Here is a 5,094-nt window from a genome sequence, read left to right on the forward strand (position 1 = left end):
TGCCTGCTCTTCTCCATGGCTTGCCCAAGCCAGAGGATGCTGCAATGCTCCTTATTGTCTGCAAGCAGAGGATGCTGCCAATTGCTCCTCTTATTGTCTGCAAGCAGGAGGATGCTTGCAATCTCCTTGTTGCAGTTATGGCTGCAAGCAGAGGGATGCTGGCAATGCTCCTTGTTGTCTGCCAAGCCAGAGGATGCTGCAATCTGCTCCTTGTTGCCAGTTATGGCTGGCAAGAGCAGGATGCTGCAATGCCTCTTGTCTGCCAGTTATGGCTGCCAAGCAGAGGATGCTTGCAATGCTCCTTGTTGCAGTTATGGGCTGCAAGCAGACATGCTGCAATGCTCCTTGCTGCAGTTATTTGGCTGCAAGCAAGAGGATGCTGCAATCTCTGTGCTGCAGTTATGGCTGCAAGCAGAGGATGCTGGCAATGCTCCTTATGTCTGCAAGCAGAGGATGCCTGCAATGCCTTCCTTGCTGCAATAAATGCGTGGCCTGCAAGCAGAGGAGATGCTTGCAAATGCTCCTTATGGCTGCCAAGCGCAGAGGATGACTCAAATGCTCCTGCTTGCAGTTATGGCTGCAAGAGCGAGGATGCTGCAATGCTCCTTTGCTGCCAGTTATTGGCTGCAAGGCAGAGGATGGCTAGCTGCAGTATGGGGAGGGGAGCAAAGCACTGACACGCAAAGGGAAGCGCAGCTGCTTGAAACTCGCTGTTTATGAAGCAGAACTTTCCCTGCAAAACAGCAGCAGATTTGCTCCCTTTATGCTCCTGGCAGAGCTGGATGGGGAAATGGGGTCATATAGGAACAGCCCCATCCTGAAGCCGAGCTCTGAGCGCAGCAGATACGAGGAGCAAAGGGAGAGATGGCGAAACCCAAAGCAACGTGGGGTGCTCAGCTCATTGCTGAGCTGCTCTGGCTTTGCTGGGGTGCAATAAGACAAGCAGGCGCTGTGGCTGCAGGGCTGCAGTGCTACCCGTGCTGCGTGCTGCCCTGTATTGCCTGCTGCTGCCACAGTGCTACTCATGCAGCTGTGTTGCTGTGTTGCAGCTGCAGCTGTGCTGCTCATGCCTTGCTCTGCTACTAGTGCTGCTGTAGCAGTGCTGCAGGTGCTGGGCCAGTGCAGCAGTGCCATCTTGTGCTGCTCGTGATCAGAAAACCAAAGCAAACAACAAAAACAAAACAAAACCAGAAAAAACTAACAATGCTGCCCTGTACTGCTTCTTGCTGGTTGTACTGCAGTGCTATCAGTGCTGCTCGTGCCCTGATGCTACGCGTGACTGCAGTGCTGCCTTCTACTGCCAGCGCTGCTGTTGCTGCTGCGCATGCAGCTGTGTTGCCTGTGTTGCTCTGCATGCCAGCCGCTGCCCTCATTGTGCTGTGCTGCAGTTACTGCTGTCTTGCAGCTTGCAGCTGTCTGCTCATTGCTGCTGTGCTGCTTGTGCTGCCAGTATTCCAGTGCCTGCCAGGTGCTGCAGTGCTGCCTCTACTGCTTGTGCTGCTGTATTGCTGTTGCTGCAGTGCTGCTTCATGCTGCAGTGCTGACATGCTACTCTGCTGCTGGTGCTGCTGTCTGCTGTACTGCTATGGTGCAGCCGCTGCAGTATTATTGCTGTGTTTGCTGTACATACAGTTGCTGCTGTGCTGTTTGCTGCTGGCAGTGTAGCGTTGCCTGCTTCTACTGCTGTGTTGCAGTTGGTGCTCATTGCTTTCTGTACTGCTGTGCTGCTCGTGTTGCAGTGCTGCTTGTGCTGCTGCACTGCAGTGTTGCAGTGCTGCTCTACTGCTGTGCTACTCGTGCTGCTGTGTTGCAGTGCTGCAGCGCTGCTGGTGCTGCAGTACTGCAGTGCTGCTGTGTGCTGTACAGCTATGCTGCAGTGGCTGCAGTAATTGACGTGCTGCAGTGTTGCTCTGCTGCAGCGCTGCTCATGCTGCTGTGCTGCTGTACTGCTGTGTTGCAGTGCAGCTGTGCTGCTGCTGCCTTACTCGTAGCCTGCCAGTATTCCAGTGCTGCCAGTGCTGCTATGTGCTGCTTGTGAATGCAGTGCTCTCTGTATTGCAGTGCTGCTTGTGCTGCTGCACTGCAGCTGCTGCTCTACTGCGGTGCTGCTGTATGCCGTGTTGCAGTGGCTGCTCATGCTGCAGTACTTGCAGTGCTGCTGTGCTCTCTTGCTTGCTGTGTTGCTGTTACTGCTATGCTGCCAGTGCTGCAAGTACTTGCCGTGTTGCTGTACTACAGTGCTTGCTGTGCTGCTGTCTGCAGTATTGCTGTTCTGCAGTGCTGCTGTGCTACCCGCTGCTGCGGCTGCCGCTGTATTGCAGTGCTGCAGGTGCTGCCATGCTGCCGTGCTGCTCGTGCTTGCAGTGCAGCTGTTTGCTGCTCTACTGCTGGTGTTTGGAGTTGGTGCCTCATTGCTGCTGTACATAAACTTTAAAAAATGCTGTTGCTTGCTTGTGTTGCCAGTGCTGTCTTGCTGCTTGCGCTGTTGCTGTACTGCTATTGCTGCCTGTATTTGCTGTGCCTGCAGTTGCTGCTTGTTGCTGCAGTACTGCCCAGTGGCTGCTGTGCTACTCTGCTGCTGTTGCAGCTGTGTTGCTGTACTGCTATGCTGCAGTGCCTGCAGTTATTTGCCGCTGCTGCTTGTGCTGCTGCACTGCCTGTACTGTGTCTTGCTGCTCGCTGCTGCAGTATCTGCCAGTGCAGCCTGTGTGCCTGCTCATTTGCTGCTTTGCGCTGCAGTGCTGCTCTACTGCTGTATTGCTGTGCTGCAGTGCTGCTCATGCTGCAGTTTGTTGCCTGTTACTGCAGTTATTGCTGTGCTGCAGTGCTGCTGTGCTACTTCATGCTGCCCAGTGCATGCTGTACTTGCAGTGGTGCCGTGCTGCTCATGCTGCAGTGTTGCAGCTGCTGCAGCTCACCCTGCTCCATCTCATCCCCTCCACACATCTCAGCTCAGCTCAGCCCCCGCAGCCGCTGCCACGACGCAGCACAGGTCGATCCACCCCATTGATACAGGTCAGTCCGCCCCATTGATACAGGTCAGTCCACCCCATTGATACAGGTCTGTCCACCCCATTGATACAGGTCTGTCCATGCCATTGAGGATGTTGTGTTCATTTTGCAGCACCAGCTGCAGCCCCATGCGATGCATGTGGGGTTGATTTTGCAGCACCAGCTGCAGCCCCATGCGATGCATGTTGGGTTCATTCTTGCCAGCACCAGCTGGCAGCTCCGTGCGATGCATGTTGGGTTCATCTTGCCAGCACCAGCCTGCACTCCATGTGATGCATGTTGGGTTCATCTTGCGCACCAGCTGCAGCCCAGCGCGATTGCATGTTGGGTTCATCTTGCCAGCACAGCTGCCAGCCCCGTGTGATGCATCGTTGGGTTCATCTTGCAGCACCAGCTGCAGCCCCTGTGATGCATTGTTTGGGTTCATCTTGCCAGCACCAGCTGCAGCCCCATGCGATTGCATGTTGGCGTTCATCTTGCAGCACCAGCTGCAGCCCCGTGCGATTGCATGTTGGGTTCATCTTGCAGCATTCAGCTGCAGCCCCGTGCCGATGCATGTCTCTCATTCTTGCAGCACCAGCTGCCACTCCATTTGCCGATGCATGTTTGCGGTTCATCTTGCAGCACCAGCTGCACTCCATACGATGCATGCTTGGGTTCATTCTTTGCAGCACCAGCTGGCAGCCCCATCGATGCATGGAGGTTCATCTTGCAGCCTTGCAAGCTCTGTTCAATGCAGCCCGGCCTCCTCCCAGCTGGGGAGCTGCTGCTGCTTGCTGCTGCTGGTGGGGGATGCATGTGCCCAGCCACAGCAGACGGGCTGCACCTCCTGCTCCTGCTGCTCCTGCTGCTCCTGCTGCACAGCTGCCGTCCCACTGCGGCTTCCTGCCCTGCACACACACACACACCACAACCACACACGTGATGAGCAGCAGCAGGGGCAAGGAAGGCGGGCCCTAACCAAAAGGCCAATGGTTCACTAATTCTACCGGGATCCACGGATTAGTGAGGCGCAGACGTGGATTTGTTTTGCTGCATTTGTTTGTATTTTTGGTGTGTATAATTTCTTCCTATTTCATGAGCCTCGCCGGCGAGGCAAACGACGACGACGCGATGTGTGAGCGGAACAGTAGTACAAGGACAACGCAGGTCAGAACACTCCAATGCGGTGGGGGTGCAGATCAAAGGGAGCAGAGCAAAGCAGCTCTCCAAGAACAGAGCAATAATGGCCACATCACAAACTACATAACCGCAATCGACCACAACAAACCTGGCGGGTTTGCAGAGCATAGACTTCCTGGAGGGGCCCACAAACATCTCCCTTCAAGCGACAACCCCTACTCGTATGCCAAATCATAATGCACAACATCACCGAAAACCAGTAACTCATCCCAATGCCGTCGGGGTGCAGACGCCCAAAAGCGGAAGCCCAGATTGCAAAACAATGCAAAGTCATTGCACAACCACATGGGCCCGGCTCGCCAACACAAGCGAGCAACCAGCAGACCAAACAATGCAAACTCATTCCCAACAACAAAACGGGAAAGCATGACAAGAGCAAAACAAACAGCCCTTGCAACCCCAAGAACAGAGGCAAACCAATCAGTTAAAACTCATCCCAACACGTCGGGAGTGCCAAAGGAACAGATGCAATGGAATTGCAAAAGGAACAGAATGGGAATGCACAAACACGGGAAACAGCCCTTCAACTCCAAGAACAGAGCAAACAATCGCAATCAAACTCCCATCCCAATACGTGGAGTGCAGAGCAAACGCGAGCCAGAGCAAACAACGCAAAGTTCGCTGTGTTGCTGTGTTGCAGTGCAGCTGTGCTGCTCATGCTGCTCTGCTACTAGTGCTGCTGTATTGCAGTGCTGCAGGTGCTGCCAGTGCAGCAGTGCATCTTGTGCTGCTGTGATGCAGTGCTGCTGTACTGCTTTGCTGGTGTACTGCAGTGCTACAGTGCTGCTCGTGCCCTGTGCTACGCGTGCTGCAGTGCTGCTCTACTGCAGCGCTGCTGTGCTGCTCGTGCAGCTGTGTTGCTGTGTTGCTCTGCTGCAGCGCTGCTCATGCTGCTGTGCT

Source organism: Coturnix japonica, unplaced genomic scaffold (genome assembly GCF_001577835.2).
Source record: "Coturnix japonica isolate 7356 unplaced genomic scaffold, Coturnix japonica 2.1 chrUnrandom659, whole genome shotgun sequence".
In the NCBI taxonomy this organism is placed as follows: Eukaryota; Metazoa; Chordata; class Aves; order Galliformes; family Phasianidae; genus Coturnix; species Coturnix japonica.